This window comes from Phoenix dactylifera, chromosome 3, assembly GCF_051530095.1.
Source record: "Phoenix dactylifera cultivar Ajwa chromosome 3, Ajwa_hap1_PhDact_Kaust_v1.1, whole genome shotgun sequence".
Lineage (NCBI taxonomy): Eukaryota > Viridiplantae > Streptophyta > Magnoliopsida > Arecales > Arecaceae > Phoenix > Phoenix dactylifera.
Genome location: NC_143192.1, coordinates 16,800,665 through 16,826,352, shown reverse-complemented (window position 1 = coordinate 16,826,352; position 25,688 = coordinate 16,800,665). Strand labels below are relative to the sequence as shown.

At 41.0% G+C, this 25,688-nt stretch overlaps 1 pseudogene across 1 annotated transcript; it reads left to right on the top strand.

Moving 5' to 3' along the window:
- The first annotated feature begins 609 nt into the window (after window positions 1-609).
- Window positions 610-13,926, top strand: LOC103721922 (large ribosomal subunit protein uL23-like; annotated as a pseudogene). The gene is made up of 5 exons (XR_016399792.1): window positions 610-675; window positions 9,839-9,941; window positions 11,543-11,595; window positions 13,237-13,595; window positions 13,720-13,926. The product of XR_016399792.1 is annotated as a large ribosomal subunit protein uL23-like (transcript).
- The last annotated feature ends 11,762 nt before the right edge of the window (window positions 13,927-25,688 follow it).

Sequence of the window (25,688 nt, the reverse complement as noted above, 5' to 3'; positions counted from 1 at the left end):
AAGAATTCAAATTATATAAAAAATGAAAAATACAAATAAAGTTAGCAAATGTAGATGTTATAAATGAATTAAAAATAGAAAAGTAAGTTAAATATAAATAGTAGCAAATAAATCAAATTTTAATTTGTTAAATTGATATATTCATAGATAAAGGATATACTGGAAATAAAATTGAAGTAATATAAAAGTGAGTAATGAAATAAATTAGCAATAAAAATTCTATTAGAAAAAAAATCAAACGAAACAATGGAATAATAAGAGAAGAATGAAAAGGGATTGATTGAAAAGTATAACAAATGAACAAAATATAAAAGTAAAACATAATCATAGTAGTGGACTCATATTAATGTAGCTATTAGCTGATATGGCAGCATTAGCTGGCTATCATAATTTGATGCCGCATTCTAATTGATCCTCCACCGTCCACCGATCTAGAAAATATATGACATCCACGTATCTTGCACCCGGAAATTATATTACCGCACCCTGAACCGAATCTTCGTTGATCCATCGGTCGGGAACACTCCATCAAATAATTAGACGGACAGGATTGCTTCAACAATCGTATAAACTTCCCGGCGGCGCAATTCATCTCCTCCGCGCGGGTGGATCGGGCTTTTGGGGAGGGTCGGGAGGAGACGGGGGGAAGAGCTTGGAGGAAGCTTCGCCGAAGCGGTTAGTCTTCTTGCACCTCTTCGCCGCCTTGGAATCCTTCGAGTTTGGAATTGCTAGTTCTTCTGAACCCGAATGCTGCTGCTGTTAATGTTTTATCGGCTCTTCTTAGACTCCTACGGTTTTATTCGTTTGATAGGTTTTTGGCTTTGGTTTTTTTTTCTTTTTTTGTTTATACGGATCATTTGAAGGCATATGAGTAGCTTGGCTGTTGTGACTCGTATGTGAATGATTACGTTGGGTATGTAATCGTTGTCAAACTATCAGTGTTCTATTTTAATAAAATCTCTATTGTGAAGATTTTAGGTCCTATTAATCTTTATATTATGTTCATTGATATGAGTTAGTAACTGCTCGATTTATGTATGCTTAGTTTAACAGCTAACCACGTTTGCCTTGTAAGATTTAGTTTATTGGCAGTAAAATATTTTGATAATTTATGAAACTGCATTGGAGGATTGAAATGCAGATTGTGTAATATCAACTCTAGAATACCTTATGAACGAATATAACACCAAGTGATGCTTGAAAACGAGCTCATGGAATCATTAAAGGTAAGAATTTTTATTAAGAAGTAGAACAAAGTAAAAGATGAATTCATTTTGATATTGTTATGTGGCTATTCAATATTTAAACATGTATTTGTTAAATTTCCAATTATAACATTGAATAAGCTGTCTGTACCTAAGCTTCTCGAAGGATCACCTTTAGAGGTGAGAGTCAGCCTCGTGAATATGTTCTCCGAGGCTATGGGCTTTATATGCTTTTTCCATCAAACTAAGCAACTAATTTGTGATGCAAGGTGTGTGAGAGCATTACCTTTTGGAATTACCATGAGTGGAAGCAAAGGTATATTAGAGCTATTTGCTGTTTGACATTATGTTCGTACAAGTTAACTCAAAAAAAAGTTCTTACAAGCTTCATGTATTTCATTCCTTTTACATGAATCATGGGATTACCCATTGTTATTTACTTATGTGTAATTCATGGTTTGTTGAGACTTTGGGATCGAGTAACTTAGGGAGACAAATGTTTACCTTGTAATCTCTTCTTGAGCTATATGAACAACAATTTTGAAATTGCATGTACAGTAGTGCTTTCTTGCTTTAAACTCTGCTAAGCAATGATGGATAAGGAAAGAGCAAATGAATAGAAGGGTTCTGGTCCTTTCTTTTTGAAAAGCCATGAATAAGATTAAGGTGGGCTTGAGAAGGGAAATGTTTTAGAAAGAGTAGGCAGTGTCAACTGACTTTTATATGTTGCCCAAGGTTCATATTTATGTGTGTGGATTCATGACAGCAATGCTAATGTTTAATACATCATCATCACTAGCATCAGGCTGGTGTAGATATCATGTGACCTCCCCTTCCCCCACTGAAAAAATGGGGTCTAGATCTCTATGTGACACAAATCCTACCCATTCATCAACCAAGTTGGGTCCAAGTCTTGATGGTGAGAATTTGTATGAATCACTAGGTTTATGGGTCATGTACTTACTAGCTTCAGGGTTCGTTATCAGTCCCCAGCAGGTCCACTTAGTAAAAACCTAGTGAATAATGAGAAGAAAATAGTGACATTGAATGATGATCAAAGGATCAAGGGAGGCAGTAGGCCTAGTCCATGTAACATTTAGAAAGCAATCATAAGACAACTTATAATAATGTTCATGTGCATAGCAGGTTCACATCTGCTTATTGGTTCCCAGCAGGTCCACATGAGAAAAGCTAGTGCAAATGAGCAAAAAATAATATTGTATGACAATCAAAGGATCAAGGGATGAGGGAATTTGTGAGGCTTAATCTGCCTAACATTTAGGAAACAAATCATAAGAGATAACTTATTATATAAGAATCTTTTGGGTCATGTATCCCTTTACTAGACCCAGACCCAGAGCTAAGATCCTTGGCTTGCCTATATTTAGCCCCATACATCACCCAAATGTCTGAATTTAGAACGAGTCTAACGGTGGGCCGTGATAGGGTCTTCTCTGAATTTGCTATCTGACAGTCATGTGCATCATGTTTTGGACTTAGGATAGGGCATATGAAGGAGAATTATGGTACATGAGAATTTTACTGAAAGGTGATAGTCTAGTCATAAAATTGTAAGTTTGGATATTATAATTTGATTCACTATCAGTTTGCATCTAGTATTGACTTTGCCTAAGTAGTATTGGCTATAAGCAAACTTACAAACACATATTTGCATTTGCAATATAATTAGTATTTTATAGAAAACTAGTTGGATTACTTCCATAGTTTTCTTGTTTTGCAGCATATAGTGGAGTTTTTTGTTTTTTTCTTTCACAAATGTTCATGTAAGTCAGCTATACTCTTGCTAACCTTACTCATGGAATTTAGCTGTTATTGGTATCAATGAAGATTCATAGTTAGTTCCATCAATTTTTGACTTTTGATGCGTTGACCACTCCATAGACTAAATTTTACCATTTCAGCTTGTGCCTATTTTGATATTTTGGAATAGAGGTGGGCATTGGGCCGGGCCGCCCATGGCCCGGCACGATCCGGCACGAAGCGTGCCAGCACGGCCCGCTTGCTACAGTAACGGGCCGTGCTAGGCACGGCTCATAAAAGGGGGCCGGGCTGGATTAAGGATTTCTGGCTCGCGGGCCTAATTTTTTTCCCAAAATACCTCTCAAATTAGCCATTTTATGGCTGTTGGGAGGGGCAAAATGGGTAAAAAGCCATAAATAGCCGTTATGGGCCACCCATAACGGCTATTTTTTTTGGACAGACGGGCCGTGCCTGGCACAGCCCGTCTCGTGCATGGCACGGCCCGTGCCGGGCCCGTCATGGCCCGCCACCCCACGGGCCTAGGGCCGTGCCGGGCTTAGCCTTTAGGTTAAGCGGGCCGTGTCGGGCTTAGCCTTTAGGTTAAGCGGGCCGTGCCGGGCACGGCCCATTTAGTAACAGGCCGGGCCAGGCACGGCCCGTTTGGTCTGTGCCCGGTGGGCCTGGGCCGGGCCGGGCCCGGCATGGCCCAATGCCCATCTCTATTTTGGAGTTACCCAGATAATAGCAGCCTATACCTTATTGAGAACCTTTATCAGGTTGTTTGATGGGAATTTTGTCTTCTTTCTTGGATAACCCAAGCAAAGATTAATTCCATGAGAAGAATGTGATATATTTGTCAAAGAGGAAAGATTTACCAATAAAAATTAGACAAACTGCTGGTCCAACTGTTGTTCTTCATGGCCTATGGACCATTATGAACATTTCAATAACAAGATAACTGAATCAAGTTCCTTCATCCTATTTAAAAACATGGAGCCTTCTCTTTACAATGTGCTCATGGAAGGGGCTGCTTAAAGGATTCAGTTAAAGCATGCTTAGACAACATGTATAATTCAATAGTTGTGCAAAAGTAATTAAATGGTCTACGTGATCAAATGGGAATCAAGATCTCACTAAAGCTTTAGTGTTTGCATGATCAAGAAGAAATGCAATTTAGATGAATGGAAAGGTTATTGTCATTTCCTTGTTTAATCAGGTTTTTTTGGTCCCCTGTACAAGAAAAGGGACATGTTCAATTACATCACATTATTGTTTGATATAGCCATGAATGTGATCAATTTTGTGATTTTAGGTTCTCAAATCAATTATATTTTGATTGTGGACATAAATTGCATTATAGACAATTTAGATTCTTTGGTGTTGATGTTAGCAATGGAATCTTCATGAGGCTATATTGGTTTTATGTCCAAATGGAAGAATTATTCATATAAGATAAACAAAAAATTACTTGTAATCCTTTTGATTGATGAAGTAGGTGTATAGAAGTTTGATAGGTTTATTCTTTATTTGGGCAAAAAAAGGTATTTTTTTTTAACAGAGCTTTGCATCAGGATATTAGATGTCATGGTGATGAATGAGTTAAGTTTTGATTTTTTTTTTTCTGGTTCCTTATCTTTCATAATTAAGACCATTAGAGCCATGGCTTATTTTGTAAATAAATTTGATATCCCGTTCGATTTTGTAGATGTGAACAAAGTTGTCTTATGGGAATTGATACATGTAGCACAGTAGTGGTAGTGTTTGAAAAAGCATATCACATTTCCATTTTCATCTAGACAGAGGTTTAAACATTTTGGTAGTTTCAACTATTATAATTTTGGTTTTAAAGGGTCTGGCATGAAAATGATAAGTTACAAAAATAAGAAAATATTAACAAAGGAAGCTCGAACAAATATAAATTTAATATATACTAGGTAGAGTTGAGAGCATAATATTTTGTTTCAGTGGATACATATAATTTTACTTGATTTAGTTTGAAATTTTATCAAATTTAACAAAGGAAGGATATTAAATAAGAGAATAACAATACATCTTTGAAGAATTGATGTTCAAAACATTTTAGGGTTTTTAGTAGATTAGTCCCTAAAATCTTTCATATTTGCATCTTGTTGCCTAATTTTCATATTTACATAAAAATCCTTGTGAAGTTCTCCATTTATACAAATTGGTATTTCCACTAGCTTTTGGCTTAACAACTAAGGAGGCTCAGGACTTGGCCTGTTCTTGCTCACTTTGCCCTCTTCTCTATTTCTCCATCTTGTCACTTGAGACTTGGTCACTAGGGGACCAACGACAGAGGGGCACGAGTTAAGGGGTTGATAAGTGTAAGAGCGACAACCAAAAATGTCTAGAATATATGACATTCACACTGTTAGGAGAATATAAACATATTACTTTGTTGTCATCTAGTTAACCTAAGCGGCATATAAGCAATTAGTTGTCAGATTTCAAGGATTAAAATACACATAAAAGACAGGGATCAATATGAAAATATGAAAGATTTTATGGACTAATCGATAAAAAACCCAACATTTGTAGTAAACTTAATTATCTAGTTATTAGTTAGCATATGCAAAAAATGTGATCTTCTTGGGTCTCCGATTTACAAAGCTAAAGTGTATTTAGAGTTCACACATTTAGTTGTCAAGTATGAACTACAAAGTTGCGAAACAATTATTATGAATAGCAATTTAATGGAATGATCAGAACATTGCAAATTGCTATCATATACATTATACAATATCAAATATTCAGTCTCAGTTTTATTCTTATGAAAAATATAAAAAAATAAGGTTTCAAGCAAGGATTCAAATATCAAGGTATGGATGGCCAGCCAATATAGCATGTGCTATTTTTTGTGCCATATTGACGAAGGTTATCAATTGGTGTGCTTTGGTACAACAAGTATGTGGTACAATCTATGTTGGCCTCCAAATCTTCTTGCCCAATATCGGCAAACCGGTATTAGGCACCATACCGGTTGTTCGGTGGGACAAGTCGGTATAAGCTTCCGCAGTGCTATGTCGGGCCCATACCGACACAGTAGAAGAGACGAGGGAGAGGGGGTGAAAGAGGAAAAGAGATAGAGAGAAGGGGAAGAGAGGGAGGGAGAGAGATGGAGGGCAGTGGAGGGTGGCGGAGGTCGGCATACGGGGAAGGAGGCAGAGGCTGCGACTGGATTTCTGTTTCGTTCGAAATAGAGTCTCGGCTGCTAAAAAAAATTGCAATATTTAAGTAAAGTCAGCAAGCAATTTTTCAACTTCACTAAAAAATTTTGAAATTTTTTAGCGGCCGGAACTCTATTTTGAACGAATCAGGGATCCGGCTGCGGTTGCGGCCTCCACCTCCTTCCCCGTTTGCCGGCCTCTCCCTCCCTCTCCCTCTCCCTCCCTCCCCCGCTTGTTTTCTCTTTTCTTCTCTTTTCTTCTCCTCCCCATCTGACGACGCATCTCAGTTTTCTTGCCGAAATAGTCCTAGTCTGCCGCCGGTGCGGTTCGGGACGGTTCTGCAGACATTGTTTTTGCCTTTTTATGCTTTATTGTTTTAATCCTACATGTTTTGATAAATATATTTTATGTGCTCTAAATATTTTTATTGCTAATTTATTTCATAACATATCATAACTTGCAATTAAACATACATTGAAAATCTATATTTATGCACTAATAATTGAAACATAACCAGGATTTTCGAAGTCATTGAGCTATATATGATACCAAAGATTATCAAGACATCCAAAAGTAAACCCCAATAAACACCATTTGCTAGGTTTACTCTTAAGTTTAAGATGAAATTAGAGATGGTTGATGTTCGTCCGAAAAAAAACCCAGTTTCTTTGATTTTGATCAGGGCATGAGTCTAGAGTTAATACACCATTAAATCCATTTACAGCATAATCTCCATGTAAATTTCTTCAATATCTCCATCATTTATGCTTGGATTTTTTTAAAAGACTAAAAAATGGGGGGAGGCTAAATTTCTTCAAGTTTTGCTTATCATATATCCTTGAATCTTTGAAAAAAAATTGAGAAAATGGGGGAGGCTGTCACCTAGCAAGAAGCTTGTTTGTATCCCCCAGCATATTAATCTAGCACCTTATCCTTTGACCTCCACACTAGCCTGTTTTAGCTGTTTCACCTTCAAATGGTGAAATCACCATAAAAGAATGGGTTTAAAAGGCATTTTGAATGGTGCCAGGACCAATTCAGGCTTGATTTGCCTTGATTTGGCAGGATCAGGTTCAGCAAACTATTACTTGTATCGATGCCCACTGACCAGAGTATTGTCACCGAGCTGGTATTATATATATCAATTGGTATGGGGCCAGTAGGACTAAGATTTAAATCCTTAGTTTCAAGTACAATTGGAAGACTATAAAAATTTCCATGTAAGTTGATCTAGCTTGCATAAAATGCTTATTCAGTTTCCATTTTGAAAAATCCTATTTAAATTAGAATTTAATATTAATAAAATTAAGTTAACTTTATAATTGTTACCCTAGTTAGGTTGTTTGGTGATTTTGTGAAATTTAACAATATGTTGCTTAGATGCAGTTCAAATGTAAGAAGTTGTAAGGATTTCATGAATAAAACTTACCTTACTAGTTTATTTTCTTTTTATTTGAATATATGGTAGCCCAACATCCAGATGCTTTAAGGATATGTTTGGTTGATTAGAAAAATTTGGAAAAGAAAACCAAAAGGGACATGATTTCATCAAGGAAAACGAAAATTTAGTCAAATTTGGAAATTTTTGTTTGGCATCATTGTTGTTTTTTTGTTTTTTTGTTTTTTTTCTTCTACAAATTGGTGAAATGGAAATTGATGTTGAAGGTAGCATTTGTACAAAACTTCTGCTATTCCTTGTTTTTGTTTTCACTATTTTTGAAAGCAATAAATCTTTGTTACTAAAAGATCTAAAGACTTAAGAAACAGTTTAAAGAAACAAAACGTTTCATCATACATGTTGTACAGTCTAGTTCATTTTTCTTGGGTTTTTGAAAATAAAAACATAAAACAGCAATATGAAACTTAGGTTTGGACTTTGGTTTCTCCCCTATTATTTCTGTGAAAGTAAACAATGTTGAGTAAATACAAGGTGTGTACTTCACGTGAACCATGAACTATTAAAAATAGTAACTTCTTTTAGAGCCTTTTCTCAAGGCAAGCCTCAAATTAGTCTTTTTAAGCAACATGTGTACTTGTTTATAAATAGGTCTAAAATATTTAAATTATGGAATATAGGTGCATACATGTTTATGCATTTACTTTGGTGAGACAACAATTATGATTTATGTCCATGCTGATTGCATTGCATCCCAAGCCTGGTATGCTACATGCCTGTATGTGCTTGGCACATAGTAGCACCTTAATCCTTGATTTGAACTGCATATAAACATACATACTGGGCCAGGAGGGTTCTCTGGAGTGGGAAATACCTGCTAGGTGCATGATAGATTTTGCAGTAAGCACACTTATCCACTTTTTTTTTCTAATTGATTTGATATTATCGTATTTGTTTACTGTAATCTTTATCTTGTTTTGTGGGTAAAGGGGGTCTTAGGTTTGTTTTCATGTGTAGGTTTAGCCCCACAAATGAATTCAATATATAATATTAAAAAATTGTTTTATCACTTCACTTTTTCTGGTGTTTTCCATGAACCTACAAAAGTTTTTCTGAATCATCTTTCTCTGTACCTTCTTTTGCTTTTGTTTTGTCTGGTTCATGTGCAATAAAAAAAATGAAAAATGAAAAGAGAGTCACCTAGCTTGAGGATGAAAATGTTGTTCATTAGCTGTCTGTTTGCATGTGGTGAATGCTTGAAGATGCCTTTTGTATATTTGATATGGTTCTTCTAATTTTGAAGTGCATCATTTTGTTGCATGAAAACTGCTGTGGAACAAGTCCTCACCAGAAGGTTTTGAGTTTTATGCTTGTATTTATTTTCAGCAAATTTACATTATTTTATGTTGGTGAAGCTGTTTGTGAAGCAAATGGAACCTTCATGTACAAACCGTTAAAATGACAACGTCCTTAATTGAAATAAAATAGAAATACAAATTGTGAAGACCCACTTAGGATTGGGCCGGCCTCTGAATAAGGCGGCCCAATACAAAAAAAAAGGGGGGAGGGAGTCTCCCGATCGGAATAGCCTCCCTCCCCTGTTTTCAATTCCTCTCCCTCCCCTGTTTTCAATTCCTCCCCCTTCCGAATCTACCGGAAGAGAGATTTTAGGGTGATAAAAACCCTACCAAATCAGGAGGATCTCCTCTCTCTCTTCCCCTAGGGCATCAACCGAGGGCCCTTCCACACACACAAAAAAAAAAAGAGGGAGATTGGGTTTTACCTTGCCGCGGGAGGAATCGAAGCGGTCGCCGTCGATCCGGCCGGGAGGATCTTGCCGGAGGCAAGGTGAGTCGTCCCTCCTCCTTTCTCGATCTTTGGATCTTTATTCCTCTTGAATCCGGCCGGCGAGCCGTGGGATTTGGAGACAAGAAGCTCGGTCGCCATGCTTCTCCTCCCGTTCGACCGCCGTCGTCGGGGGTGGAGCGTGGCCGGCCGTCGCCGGGCGTGGTGCATGGCCGGCACCACGTTGGGGGATTGTCGACCGCTGGGGTCGCCGGCCACAGGTGGCCACTGCCACCGAACATGCCCACGAGGAGAATAGGAAGAAGGAGAGGGAGAGAGAGGGAGGGAGAGCCACTTGTCTCTAACCTTCTCTTCTCTCTCTCTAGATCATCTCTAGTTGGGGGTTTTCTCTCTCTCGACTTAGATATGGGGAGATCATTATTTTGAGGGTTCTGGGTTGTCATTCATCTTGAGTAAATTTTAATACTTATTTGGTTCTGTAGGGGAACAATCTGTTGGACGAGAGGACGTTGAGCAGGATTCTGTGCATTCCGGTTCTTTATCGCCGTGAGGGCGGGTGATTGGTTATTTAAATTGTCAACAAAGGTAAGGATCCTTATACTCCTGCATTATATAATATTTTTATACTTAGATATGTATGATATGCTATGATCCAGACAAATCAAAAATAGTTTTTATATTAAATTATATTTTGATCGTGTTGGCTTGTGGTTGATATTATGATTGTATACGCTTGTGGTTGGTATCATGATGGATGCATGCATGCGCATAACCTACACCTACATAATTGGACTGTTGGATGTGGTGCTCTAAACTAACCATATGATATTGGTTGCCCTGTCACGGGCTGGAAACGTGACCGTGGTTAGTTTAAAGCCGAAAATAAATATAAAAGAATTGATGTGTGGATGTAAACCGGATTGTATGAAAAGGGACTTTGGGTTTATCTTGTTATTATGGCAGGCCCCGTCACAGGCTAAAAATGTGGTACTTTGGTAGGCCCCCTCACAGGCTAGAAATGTGGAACTATAATGTGCAGGCCCCCTCACAGGCTAGAAATGTGGAACTATAATGTGCAGGCCCCGTCACAGGCTGAAAATGTGATACTTTGGCAGGCCCCCTCACAGGCTAGAAATGTGGAACTATAATGTGCAGGCCCCGCCACAGGCTCAAAATGTGATACTTTGGCAGGCCCCATCACAGGCTAGAAATGTGGAACTATAATGTGCAGGCCCTGCCACAGGCTGAAAATGTGATAATTTGGTTGCCCCACCACAGGCTGAGAAATGTGACGGAGATTTAACCCAAAGTCGGAAAGATAATTAATCCGGATCTAGTTGAAGAAAAGGCATTGAAACTATAATACATGTTTATGAGCTATCATATGCTATATCATTCTTGTGTGGCTGGACTTTTATTGATGATTGATGTACTTATTTATATTGATTATTTGAGCTTTGATAGCCGGTTTATGATTTCATGATATGTGCATCGACTTGTCGTGGTTTTCAGATTTATATTAGTATTGTGTTGGTGTGGATGTGTAGGGATTCCTACTGGGCTTTAAAGCTCATTCCCTTTTCTTCTTTTTTTTTATCAGAGTTGCAGGATGCTTAGATTTAGATGGGATGGGCGCAGAGTGCAAGTATCGGAGTCATTAGCTAATTAGTTTGTTTATGCTTCTTGATGACGATGAACATTTGAAGATTTTGTAATTGAACTAATTTGTTTATTTGGACATGTCGGACTTGCCTATTTGAATTACTAAGTTAATCATGGATTTGTTGGAATCTTTGTTAATCATAGGCCTTGCATGATTTTTAGGGCACTGCTCTAGGGCTCATGCGGCCGGTCGTGTACCGGACCCGGGTGCTGGGTTCGGGGCGTGACACAAATGCAATCTGAAATGGCTGAGTTTCTATTGTGGGTTATTTATACGGTTTATCTATCTTTTTCTTTTCCACTTATACTTTCTGTAATGACATTGGAATCTATCAGAAAATGGAGATCTTAGTTCCTGAATCAGGTAAATTATTGTAGTTGCCATTAACCTAAGGTTGTTTGGGTGCACGAGTACACAGTTTAACTTGTTAGCTATTGTTCTGATAGGTTTCTGGATGGTAACTCTATTATTTCCTAGTTGTGTGCATCATGTTTCTAACACTAGTTTTCATGACCGAATGCAGTTGATATTCTGAAGTTATATATTCACATTGCCAGATGGCCCCACCTGTTAAAGGTATGCTATATATGTCAGAATTTTAGTTATATAATTATTGATATTGCATTAAATCAAAAGAGCAAATGTAAGTTCTTTATCACCATCATATTGATTAAATAAATGCAATGTGCAAAGCAGACAAATTCAGAACATATTAATCAGCAATTTGCAGCTCATCTCATTGTTTAGATAATTATTTATTTCTTTATTGGTATGACTTGATGCCTTTAGCACAATCACATAATCTTATTGATTTAGTTGACAAATGTCTTAATTAATGAGAAAACTTGGTGACAAAACTAGAACATACAGATATCAACAAAATGAGTTATATAAATATGTCCAGCATGCATGGGCTTAAATGGGAGGAGCATGTGAGGACTCGTGTAAGCATGTGTTTAGTCCCACATCAGCTATGTACTGGGTAGATCAGGGTCGGCGGAATTGTCCCGGGCGGTTCCGGCCGTTCCGAGCCACCCCGACAGCTGAATGGCACTGTTCCGACAATGGAAGCGAAATCTATTGTCGGAGGAGGAGAAGGAGAAGGAAAGAGAGAAAAAAGAGAGAGCGGGGGAGGGAGGGAGAGAGAGAGGGAGAGGAAGGTGGAGGCTGGTCGGTGGAGGGCCGGCAAAAGCCCGCGAGCCGCACGGAGGATGCTCCTCTAGATCACTTAAACATCGCAAAATATAAAAAAAAGGCTGGATCTCTATTTCGAACGAAATAGGGGACTCACCCTGTTTTTCGGCCGCAGAGGTTTCTTGCCGACTTCACTTAAATATTGCAAAATAAAAAAAGGGTTGGATCCTTGTTTTGAACAAAACAGAGGACCTGCCCTGTTTTTCGGCTGGGGACATTTCTTCCGCCTCCTGCCCAGGTCGCCGGCCTTCGACGGCCCTCCGCCGACCTCCACGAGCCCTCCGTCGACCTCCACCATCCTCCGCCAGCCTCCCTCCTTTTCTCTCTCTTTTCCTTTCTCTCCCGTCCTCTACTGTGTCGGTACGGGCCCGACATGGCATAGACCCGTACTGACTTGTCTCGCCAGACAATCGGTATGGTGCCCGATACCGGTTCTGCTGATATTAGGTACTTATATAAGGCCACGGAATCTAAATAATACCTTCCAGCTAGTCTTTTTCAGTGAGGTCCTGAGTTGTTGTCTAGCATGCATGCTAGACTTCATGGTCTCTCAGGCCGGGAATCCTGCACATACTGTCGACTCCAGAGGCTACAAAGCACCCCTCCGCAACCAACCGCCCCCCCTCCCCAAACCACCACCCCCCCCCCCCCCCCCCCAACAAAAAAAAAGAAACTTGCATGGGAAAAAAAGCTGTTAAAGAGTCCCGCACATGCATGTGGATCACATGCGTGGCATCTCAGATATGAATGCAGTTAACTGCAGTTATGGTGCACACATGGTGTAAAGAGAACTCTATGCTTAAAATTTCATCAATCTAGGTTGCAAAATGAAGATCTAAATTATTGGATGTGATGTACAAAAAATGTTTTGGAAATCTCTGCATAAGCACAAGTCCTCCCAAATGTATAGTTCTAGTGGTATGACACTGTCTGATGATTTCTTGGGATACTGTATACTTTTAAAAGCAACATGGCTTCTTAATTTTCATTCTCATGTAATGCTGTATGATCATCTGCAAGCAGCCACCTCCAAGAAGCCTGATGGCAAAGCTCAGGCTCTGAAGTTTGCCAAGGCTGTGAAGTCAGGAACATCGTCCCTGAAAAGGAAGGCCAGGAAGATTCACACTTCTGTAACTTTTCACCGGCTCAAGACCCTCAAGAAAGAGAGGAATCCAAAATATCCTAGAATCAGTGCACCAAGAAACAAGCTTGACCGCTATCAAATTCTCAAATATCCCGTGACCACCGAATCTGCGATGAAGAAGATAAGATAACAACACACTTGTATTCATAGTTGGCATCCAAGCCGACAAAAAAAAGATCAAAGTAGCTGTGAAGAAGATGTACGGCATTCAGGCAAAGAAAGTCAATACTTTGATCAGGTTGGTGTCCATTTGGTATTCCCAATGCAACAGTTTCTTTATCCCATCCAATATGCTATCCAGGTTGCGTCTGTAGTTGAGCCTTGAAGCATTTCTGAATCTGGCCTTTCTGATGCTTTTCCAGGCCTGATGGCATGAAAAAGGCATATGTGAGATTGACCCTGGATTACGACGCTTTGGATGTTGCAAACAAAATTGGTATAATCTAGACATGTAGTAGTTAGCAATCCAGTCTTGTGCTAAATCACATTTATGGTTGGTGTTTCAGGTCTCGTAGAATCAAATTTTGTGGCTTCTTTGATTTTCTTGCTTTAGTAGTTCGTTGGCATCAGATGCTAGTAGAATATTATTCTAAATACTTTCTTAACTGTGCTATAAGGTCGGAGGAACTGGTACCGGGCACCGTACCAGTTTTCCGGCAGGATGACTCAGTACGGATCGTGCTGGGCCTATACCGAGAAAGGGACCGTGCAGAGAGGAAAAGAGAAAGAGAGCGAGCGGGGGAAAGAGGGCCGGAGGAGGGTGGCCGATGCCGGCGGAGTGCCATCGGAGGCCAGCCTCGGCCGCAGCCTTAAATAAATTCGCGATTTTTAAGTGAAGTTGGCAAGTGAATCTAGCAAGCCCGTTCAAGGCAGCCACTAAATCTTCTACCTGGTTCAGGAATCCAGCCGATAAAGCCTAGCTTGAAGTTGAATCTGCCCCAACATCGAAATAAGGGGATGAGTTGACTGGCGAATCAACTGCAATAATTGGACTCGACCAGTGCACCGAAGCCTTTCATATCGGCTTTTGTATCGGCCGGATTTTTGAACCAGGTAGGAGGCTGCCTTGAACGGGCTTGCAGATTTACTTGCCGACTTCACTAAAAAATTGTAAATTTTTTTAAGACCGCAGCTGGTTTGAAACAGGGTCAACAGCCACGGCCTTGCTCTCTGCGGTCTCCGCCGGCATCCTGCCCTCTCCCTCCCTCCCCCGCTAGTTCTTTCTTTCCTTTTCCTTCTCTGGCTTCGACAATGGTTTCGTTTTTGTTGCTAGAACCGTACCGATGAGACACCGGTACGGCTTGGGATGGCCGGAATCGTCCGATTTGGGACGGTTCTGCCGACCTTGCTGTGCTATTAGGATTCGTTATTGATTATGGTGGACATCCCTTAATTTTACGGGAGGCCTCGCATTAGATAAATGTACTGCAGGTGTCCCTATCTATGTGGTTCCTACAAAACATTAAGCAATGAAAGCATGCATATTTGTCATACCAAATTTTGCTTTTTTTGGATTAATGGTATCTTTTTCCTTTGCTTTTGCCACTGACATAATCTTCTGAAGGAATCTGTTGGATGGGTTTTGACATGCTTTTTAACCATCGGAAGATTTGTTTGCATATATTAGATTCCAATGTTCGATCTTCTACAGGAAAAAGTGCATTTAGGATTTGAACTTTCAGGGCAGCTTTTTTAAAGAACAGAGCAGATACTGGTTCTTTAAGATGATTCCCCTTTTTCCATTTGTTTCTTTGCTATGAAGCTTAACCTTTTCTTGCTAGGAAGGTGAATGTTATGCCAAAGCATATTTGACCGCACACGGATGCTGTGTCTTTGAATATACCATAGTATGCTTCTCTCAAGCTACATGCGGACAATCTATGGTTTTCTTGCAACTCAACCCTTCGGCTTCGTAGAAAAAAAAGAAAATGCAGAAAAAAAAATATTGTAGAGAACTTTTTTGGCCAACCTCATAAAGTAGTCAGTTATGCATATTTATAGTTGAGAATGTATAAGAGATTATAACTAGAATCAATCTTAAAATTATACTATTCAAAATCCAAAATTCAGAATTCAAAATTTAAAATTCGAAATTTTTAGAATCATGGGTTTTTGATGCGAGGCTGAGATGAAAATATTGTCGGTGGGTTTTATATGGGTAATTTGGTAATCTGGATAAGCTTGATGGTGCTGCCGATTTGAGTAAGCATTGGCAATGGAGTGGAGGATGAAGTGGACGCTAAAGCTCTAATGGTTTCATAGCATCAGTCTATTTCAGATGTCGATGGCCAGTTCTGACATCATCAGGTTAAGAAGTCGATTTGCCTTGCCAGCTGATGCATAACTGATGGCTTCAAGTTGATAGAATAGCTTCAGGATGATATTGGTTGCTTTCCAAAAGTGCTTGTTGGATTCCATTTGCATTGTTGTCACCTGGTCTTTTGGTTTCTTGAGTCCATTCCTGAATGTGACAGATCTGATCAGGTCTACCAAGAACTCGTTCTCTCGCTTTTGGGCAGTTCTTAAGTCTATTCGTTGACAACCCTTTAAATTCTGTTTTGAAGTAGAATAATGACAGGTAGAGAAGGCTGTTGGAAAACAACCATTAAAAACTAATGTGATGTCTCTCTCTGAATGAAAGGAGAGATGTCTCTGATGGTTCTCTCTTCGACAAAGTTCGTTAGTGCAGCAGTACTATCAGGAAGATATCTTGGTCTAGCTTACGTGTCATGCATAGATTTTGAGGAGGCCATGTTCTAGGTGGGTCCAGAATTCTGCAAACATGGTGGGTCCAGGTGGCGCTAAGTGGCCACTGTTGCATGCACAATTGGAGTAAGATGCTGCTTTCGGAGAATGCATGCACTCAGCCGTACGTCGTGCACTAAAACGTGGTGGGTACGGGCGTGGGATCGGTCATATGTTTCTCTTTTCTGATCTACCAAGATTTTTAATCAACTTGGACTCCAGTTATTATTTTATACACAGAGTAATCGATGCTGCAAATAAAACGAGATTTTTTGATTTTGCAATTGGATTTGTATGGAAAAAAGGAATGAATACATTGAAGATCATATTTAATTTGGCCAAAAACATATGTATATCAAGTAGTATATTGTGTATATCCAATACTAAGTAAATATGGATCAGAGTATCATACCTAACCCATGACAAATGTGCTGTGTATCAAGACAAATACTGTAATTGTATTGAATCATATAATGTGTTTTATCAGTCTCCTACTAAGTAAATGGTAGGCAAAATGGTAAGAAACATCCTCAGAAATAGCATGTATATATCATTGTGCGTGTCATCCATTAAAAGGTGTATATCAATGCAAACTGTATCTGTATATTAGTTTAATGTATATACTAGATCAGTAGAATCACAAATACACCACCTCATCTACCTCCTCCACTTCTCTCCTGAACTCAGCCTTCTTGGAACATTACTACCCTCCTTCGCATGCATCTCCCTCTTTTTCGTTGCCATTGCAGCTTCATCAGCACCATCATCGCGCCTCTTTTCCCATTCTTAGCGGTATTGTGCCATGTATATGTTGCTCCTCTTTCCTCATTCGTAGTGGTATTGCGCCATATATATTTTAGGCACCGGTTTTAGAAAATACACAGTCAGGTTGTATGCAGGGGTAATTTGATCCAGAAAAAGACCAAATGTAGGTTGAATTGCAAAATCAAACAATTACTGCCTTGTTTTGAAAAATCAATTATCAAGTAGTTTTTTTTCTATGCAAAATTAACTTTCTACCTCTCTATCTTTTTCTCCTTAAAAATAGAAAGAATCCTCTCATTATCCTTAACATTTCAGGGTTTGGTTGGTCGAAGTTTTTAAAGTTTGATATCTTGGAGTGACACCTCTTCATAGATTAAACAAGGAGACAAAGGTGGACAACTCGGACTAAAAAAAAGTCACTAATGTATTGTATCATATATATAATAATCTGCCAAGATATATCTAATTATATCAACCGAGAAATAAAGTTTTTACCTTGCATATGCATGCACGTATATGCATGCATGTGTACTTTTATACATACTAATGTGTCCATTCAGATGCAAACTATCTTATCGACTGAGATCTATCTTATCGACTGAGATCTTGGTGCCGGCGATGAAAACTGTGGTCATGAGCTTGCTTTAATCCAAAGTCACCAGTTACTTCTCAAGGTGGTGCCTTTTGTCGCAGAGTTGTTTTGCTTCAATCTTGAGGGCAACAAAATATGTATGCAATCTTTTCTCTTAGAGGTGGGGTTCTTCCTTTTGACATCGTTGTCCTTCCTTTTCCAAGGACAGAAGTACGGGAATACCCTCCAACCCCTCCTAAAAAGAGCTTTCTTTGATGGACCTCCCATTAATCTTCCATCACCACGTCCATGACATGTTGCAATTAAAAAACTGCTACCTTTTAGAATGCAGCATGAGCGTGCTAAAATGACACAAAAAAAAACAAACCTGGCCGTGGATTGTTACTCCGATAACAGAATTCCAAGGCACAGAAGAAGTCTAGCTAGAAGAAAACAACTGCGTCCATGCTAAAGACAGAAGCCACCGCCCCTCTGTGATCCTGATATAATAGTGAAGGGCGTGCCAAGAAATGCATGCTTTCAGGCTAATAATAGGGTGATGCTTGGGGGACCAATATGTAAGGTTGTAGTGGTCCATTGGTGAGCTACATTATTTGAGGCCTTGATGAATAATGACCAGTATAAACTCACCCCATTCCTAGACCAATCACAGCAGAGATGGTGAGGAGGTGAAGCCTCATGCCTGCATCATGTAGCACCAACTCCGCATAAAACAACTGATTCCACGACATCATCGATACTATCCATATTAAGATTCCAATCATGTGAAACTTCAACTTGACACATCATTATATGTGAGCTCAGCAAGAGGAATGAAATTTGCATAACAAACCTATTCCTTCAGCTGCAGTGACTCGAAAAGTGATCAGATTAGTCCATGACCTCCACTTAGAGGAGCCTTTGTACGGAGTCACTATATACTTGGTGATGTTAACAGTGGCCTAGTGATGGTAACAGGGAGTCCCTCACATTCTGAAATCTATTGATACCAATGGCCTGACCACTTCCAAAAGAGATGGAGAGCCTCAACGAAGTCGCACAAAGCCACGACAGTCATGACCATGACTCTCCTATGGTTTGCCATGGTGGTGGAGTTGACAATGGTGAAATTTGTTCCCCTCCTCTTGTTGTCAGGACATTTGTTGCTCATGTTTAGTCTTAGGGAGAATATGGATTGGTGGTCCTATTGGTATCCATTTTGCACTTGCCATTGTGGCAGGGCATGGAAAGAACAAATAGCTAATGGCCACAAGAGGCCCTTTTCTAAAGCTTGGCTCCCTGCTTGGGAAAGTCCACATTAGAGAGGGAGCGAGAGAGAGAGGACACATCATTTATTCCACCTAAAACACCAATGGGTCCCTTTCCATTCTGTTGGGGGGATTCACATTGCAGTACGGTGGGGTGCACATAATTAGTTTTTTGATGGGCATTTGGTGCTTTGCTTTGGGGGACGCACCACCCACGTGTACCTTTTCCCCGTACCGCTCCTTGCTACCTTCCGCCGCCCGGGTTGCACAATGGCTGCCTGCCACGTGTCCATCAATTATTGGGCAGATCCGTGCCATGCCTTCCAACCTTTGTTGGACGCGCTGGCTGTTGGCGCAGGCGGCCGGGATCCATGTTTGGCGCGCAGAGTTCGATAATAGACCGTTTCCTGCTGCCGTGGCGCATCTTCTTATGGACACGTTATCTAATTGAAGATAAGCATGTACTGGGAGGCGTACGACTTTGTGCACCGATTGCATCACGTCATGTCTTATTGCGTTACCTAGGATCTGCTATAACCATGGTCGCATGAATTGTTGTACAACCAGCTTTGAAGGTCGTGGGCGAATGTAGATCTCTATAGGTTTTTCCTTTCTCTGAATAACTTCCTAAGCCAATTCAAACACCAGATTCAAAGAAAGGTAAAATGAAATTCATGTGCTAGAATAACTTCCTAAGCCAATTCAAACACCAGATTCAAAGAAAGGTAGATGGACTTAAATAGTGGAAAGAAGTTAGGGTGGGGAGAGAGAAAAAAAACTTTGGTCCTATGAATGCGTTTGTATAGTGGAAAGAAGTTAGCATGGGGAGAGAAACAAGAAAACTTTAGTCCCTATGAATACACTTGAATAATAGAAAGGAGATCGCATGGATTCCAGAGTAGGAATCTAGTATCCTAAATTTTTTGCGATCCTAACGCTTGATGTGTCAACTTTATGGTCTAATTTTTCTCTACCACTGGTATCTTGTCATAAAAATCATTTTGATAGAAAACGTATCTCTAAGATGGTTTATGTAGGTATATAGATCTCTATGATTTTTTTTTCATGCTTGAAAAATGAAATTTATCTACTAGAATGAGCTAGCTTATCCAATTCAATGACCATAACCATCCCGGTATGAAAGATGGTGGAATATTTGACCAACCCTCAATTAATTTATGCTTGGGAATCAGCCCACATCTAAAAGCACCGGAGGAGAGCAAAAGCATCACATTTTGCCTCCTCCCGCGCCCCCCAACCTAACTCCAATAATAAGATACCGCATACATATACAATGCACGTAAGAACTAAAAATCTAAAGAGGGGAGAGATGATTAGATGTATTTTAAGTTTCCATTGTTTTGGCCGGAAATGGCATTCTGATAAATTACCCCCAAAACGGGGGTAAATCTGGAGAGTCCTAACAAAAGCAAAGGGGAAGTGGAGGGTAGTTCTATATACACCCCCCCTATTGCTCAGGACACCCCCCAAAAACCAAAAAAAAATACCCAAACTAACCTTTAGTGTAATTACCATATTGCCCTTGAAATTTTTTCATACACCCCCCCTTCCTCCTCCTCCGTTTCGTTTTGAAAAGAAAAAAAAAATCCCCCCTCAAACCCCCCTTAAACCCCTCGATCCATTTACATCGTTTAGGCGATCTTTGAAGGAGATTTAAGCCCCATTCGAAGCATGGACAAGCAACTAGTGATTTGGGACGAAGAATCGGCCGCAAAGGTACGTGTTCCACCTTGTTTCGAAATTTTTTTTTTTCACGGTTCGTGCTCCGTTCGGCACTGGATCGCCGAACAAAAGGCTTCTGTTCGGCTGCACAGTGCCGAACAGAAGCCTTATGTTCGGCAACCCTCAACCGAGCAGAAGCCTTCTGTTCGGCTGCACAGTGCCGAACAGAAGCCTTCTGTTCGGCACTGTGCAGCCGAACAGAAGGCTTCTGCTCGGTTGAGGGTTGCCGAACAGAAGGCTTCTGTTCGGCACTGTTCAGCCGAACAGAAGCCTTCTGGTGCCAAATCGCGTGCCGTGCTGAATTTTGTGCCGAACAGATCCTCTGATTCATTAATTCTTGGTGATAAATTATTTTATATGTAGGGCTATGCTACAACCGAATCGAGTATAATTGGATCAGAATTTGTACTGGATTACACAAGCGAATTTACAACTTACGAGGTATTATAATGTATTGTGCAATTTTGTAATAGTTTAGCGAGCTATTTTTACAACTGTGTACTTACATAAATTGTTTAATGTATAGATCTTCAAGAGTAGAGAGGACTTGTGTAATTGGTGTCGTGAAGCTGGGAGGCGAAATGGTTTTGTTGTTGTAATCAAATCATCCGATGCAGGTACCATTTCTAAGAAACCCAGAATTACGTTAGGTTGTGAGAGGGGTGGGACGTACCGAACCAAAAAAGAAAAGCGAATAAAGACTGCCTGTGGGACAAAGAAGTGTGGATGCCCTTTTGCATTAAGAGGAAAGAAATTGGATACTGCGGATGATTGGATATTACTGGTCGTATGTGGAGTGCACAATCATCCCGCTGCAGAGAATCTGGAGGGGCACTCATATGCAGGGAGATTATCTGAGCAGGAGACGGAATTGTTAGTGGATATGTCGAAGAGTTTGGTTCGTCCAAAGGACATATTATCCACATTGAAGGAAAGAGATGCCCTCAATGTTACGACTATCAAGACTATCTACAATGTACGTCAACGGTTTAAGATTGCAGAGAAAGCCGGGAGGTCTGAAATGCAACATCTATTAGGTAAATTATCAGAGGCTAAATATATTGAGTGGCATAGGAATTGTACTAATACGGATGTTGTGCATGACTTATTTTGGGCACACCCTGGCAGCATTGATTTGTTCCGTGCATTTCCCCGTGTGTTGATAATGGATTGCACGTACAAGACGAATAGGTATCGTCTTCCGCTCTTAGAGATTGTGGGGGTGACATCTACTGACATGACATTTTCAGTTGCTTTTGTATACTTAAATTCTGAGGGGGAAGAAAGCTATACTTGGGCATTAGAGAGATTGCGCAGTGTCATAGCTGATGATGTTTTGCCTGAGTTGATTGTTACAGATAGAGACTTGGCTTTGATGAATGCAATTCATAGAGTATTTCCTACTGCTAGACATTTATTATGTAGATGGCATATTAGTAGGAATGTTTTGGCCAAGTGCAAAAAATTTTTCGAATTGAAGGAGAAATGGGATAAATTTATTATGAGTTGGAATGTACTAGTGCTGTCCTCCACGGAAGACGAGTATAATGATCGCTGGAGTGCACTGCAGAGAGAGTTCGGTACCTATCCAGATGCACTACAGTATGTGTCAGATACTTGGCTGAGCAAATACAAGGAAAGATTTGTTGCGGCGTGGACGGATACATGCAGGCACTACGGAAATGTGACGACAAATAGGTATCACAAATAAAGACTCATTTAATTTTAATTTGCCTCAATTCTTATATCTAACTTTCATTTGTTTACTAGGGTCGAGAGTGCACATGCAAAGCTCAAAAAGCAGCTTGGATCAAGCCAAGGAAGTTTCGAGTCATCTTGGACTAGAATATATGGATTGATTGAGTTGCAGCACAGCTCCGTTAAAGCCTCATTGGAGAAGAGTTTATTGGTAGTGCAGCACAACTTCAAGCCAGCTGAATTCAAAGAGTTGCGAGGTTTCATATCTATAAGTGCGTTAAATCATGTCCTCGCCCAATCGAAACGAGCCAATTCAGTTGGGTTTGATGATTCAAATTGTGGGTGCGCTATTCGACGCACACATGGTATACCATGTGCTCACCAGATTGCGCGGTACAGGGTGGAAGGTCGGCCCATTCCTCTCGACTGCATAGATCCTCATTGGAGGAAACTTGATATTCTGCCTACCCCCCCCCGTGCAGCCAATTCAGTTGAGTTGTGATGCAGAGTTAGATTTGATTGCGCTACGATTCAAGAAGTTAGATGGGGCTTCTCAATTGCAGATGATCAAGAAGTTACGAGAGATTGCAAGTCCAGATAGTACACCTCTTTTAGAGCCCGCAAAACGGAAGACTGGTTCACGTGGGCGCGCTTCAATGAAGGTTGATACGTCTACTCGACGTGACCCGTCTGCGTTTGAGTTGGTTCTATCTGGACAGGATAGTTATTCACCTGGTGTTGAGAAAGTTACCATCCGCAATCCATCTACTCAGATTCAAAAGAGGCGGCCCAAGCAAAAGGTAAGTACCAAATATTTATTTTCTTACAATAGGTATCACAACGTCTACGGAACGGTCCGTGCCGTGCCGGTATGTGATGTGCCGATACGGGACATGTCGGGACGTGCCGTGCCGAGATGTGCCGATACGGGACATGTCGGGACGTGCCGTGCCGAGATGTGCCGATACGGGATGTGCCGTGCCGAGATGTGCCGATACGGGACATGTCGGTACGTGCCGTGCCGAGATGTGCCGATACGGGACATGTCGGGACGTGCCGTGCCGTGCCGGTACGGGAAGTGCTGAGACGGATAACTATTTGGATATTTCTGCCATTGTTACATATTTTCTATCATTTGATATTATTTGCAGATTTTTCGTACTAGAGCCCAGTCACATACGCCCATTATCTATATTGATGCTATTCCTTCTGCCTTGAGACCATACATCCAGCATATCAAGGATGTAAAAGCTGATGGGAATTGCGGATTTAGGGCAATAGCTGACTTACTGGGATTTGGAGAAGATGACTGGGTGTGTGTTAGGAAGGATTTATTGCAAGAGTTGCAATGTCATTCGGACCACTATCGCACATTATATGGTGTGGAAGGGACGATTGCTGAGATCACTCATGCATTATCATATTATGATGATTGTCCACCATATGACAGATGGATGACTATGCCGGACATGGGTCATCTTATATTTGTGTAAAATAGAACGGGCCAGGCTTTACAAAGATTACACGTAAATGTACCAAAAATATATATTTTTCATTAATATCAAAGGTTTTACAAAGATTACAAAGGCTCCATCATCAATTCCTATGACGCCATTGTCGACGCGTGTACTGCTGTACGTCCGAATGAGAGGGTGCTGGATCCGAATGAGAGGGTGCTGTACTCGGGCCAGGCTCATCACCCAGAAGTACCTGATGCATCTGAGAAATAGCATCAAATAGGTGCCCGGCACCTAGTGACGTAGCCTCTGAGGGACCCATCCGTACAATGTCGGTACTGATACCGAGTGCAGCTGCATTACGCCGCCGGTGCATGTCAGCATCATCATGACCTCCCCTAGCTCCAGAATGAGTACTCGAGCGCAGATGAGGAGGCTGAACTGCAACGTGCGTGATACGGAGATACCACTCCATGTATCCCGGTACGCTGTCTGATGGCTGGGTAACTGGGTGGCTCCTGCTCGCCTGGCTCAGCACGTGGTCCTCCCCCCGCTCCCAAAGCTGATCCATATAGGAGTAATGTATCCGGTACGAGCCTGCTGTGGAACCTCTGTTGGCTCGCGTAGGGGCTAGTGGCGCTCGAGGGATGGTCTGAATACGACCAAACTGTCTAAGAACCCTTTCTGGATGATAGGGTTCTAAGATATCAAGGCACTTGATGGAGCCACTAAAAAATGCGATATCAATATATGGGCGATCTCCCCGAAGCCGATGATGGGGATCCCAAATAACCTGCAAAACAAAAGGTCCATTTCAGTTTTATACTATATCGCATATTAAAAGTACTGACAAACACAAGCAAATGGTAATATGATACGTACCTCATCGATGCTCAAAAGGTCCAATGACTCACGTAGAACCACTAAATGGTCCATCGTGGTACGGGATGGAGTACCGGGCATCCAGCGGTGCACGCGGGGACTGGCATCAGTATACTCGAGCGACGGGTGAGGACTGAGTGCTGGAAAATGCTCATAAATCCATGCCTGCAGAAGCGTCATATAACCACTGATCTGTCTCACTGATGACCTCGACGCAATCCCCAACTGCCGATACAAATATGCTAAGGCAGCTGTACCCCAGGCATATGTGCTCACCCTATCCAGATCCCGCAGTAAACACAGATACGCTATAGGCACCCTGGTCCCACTCTTATCAGCAAAGAGTGTGCAGCCTAACAAAAATAACAAATAGGCTCGTGCTGCACACTCTATCCTCTGCTGGCTGTCTCTATCAGATACAGAGTGAAACTGAGTCCTCAGCCACTCCATCCTCACAGACTGACCGCGCGATGACAGTACCTCCTGACGCGCGTCTCCAGCTGACACCCCCAACAACTCCACAAGTAGCTCCTCAGCATCCCGATCACTCATCCTCTCAGGAGAAACTGCTACTGAGGCACCTGCGACAGGAATCCCTAAAATGGCGGATACATCATCCAACGTGATAGTGATCTCGCCAAATGGTATATGGAAGGTGTTCGTCTCGGGCTGCCATCTCTCTACGAAGCCCGAAATCAGAATCTTATCGATGAATCGATAAAAGCACTGTACTAACTCTACGAGGCCCGACTGCCTCAATAGTGCTCTGAACCTGGTATTTGGTTGGTTTAAAGACCACCACTTCCATTCACCAACCTTGGCAGTATGGTTCATGCACTTTAGTGGAGCTCGTTCCTGTAATATAAATGTATAATTACTACTACTTTATAAAACATCAATAAACAAAATATAATGCTATAACAAATAAACAATACCTGTTGCCTCCAGATGGAAGCTGCTATATGCATCCTGAAACTGATCAGGACGGACTCATCCTCTGGACCTCCTGGACATGGTCCAACGGACTCATCGTCTTCGCCCCTAGCGGGCATATCATCATGCTCTGACTCAGGAGAGTCCGATGGCATATGAGCAGGCTCGGGAGAAGCAATCCTAGCACGACGTCTCCTAGCTGACGCCGTAGGTCTAACTCTGGCGGGACGGGGATCCATGTCTGAAAATATAGAAATTCAATGTTAGGC